This window comes from Morone saxatilis, unplaced genomic scaffold (assembly GCF_004916995.1).
Source record: "Morone saxatilis isolate NCDOM2014 unplaced genomic scaffold, NCSU_SB_2.0 Contig11, whole genome shotgun sequence".
Taxonomy (NCBI): Eukaryota; Metazoa; Chordata; class Actinopteri; family Moronidae; genus Morone; species Morone saxatilis.
Window position 1 is genome coordinate 25912432 of NW_023339663.1, and position 206 is coordinate 25912637.

At 36.4% G+C, this 206-nt stretch overlaps 1 protein-coding gene across 1 annotated transcript in view; it reads right to left on the bottom strand.

Annotated features, from left to right (window-relative positions):
• Positions 1-206, bottom strand: part of LOC118343506 (T-cell immunomodulatory protein-like) — a 61309-nt gene that overhangs the window by 59332 nt on the left and 1771 nt on the right. The window lies entirely within an intron of this gene.

Consider the following 206-nt stretch of genomic DNA (forward strand, 5'->3'; position numbering starts at 1 on the left):
ACACACACACACACATATAAATCTTGCAACCAAATGAAAAAGGTACTTTTATCTACTAGGAGCAGCACACACAATTTAACATCACTGTGACACTGTTATAAGCCCCACTGAAGGAACAAACAGTATATCACTAAACACCACACTATAGTATCAATATATTCCAGTATGGAGAGTCATTTTACAGTTGTCTACCCAATGTTCATCAG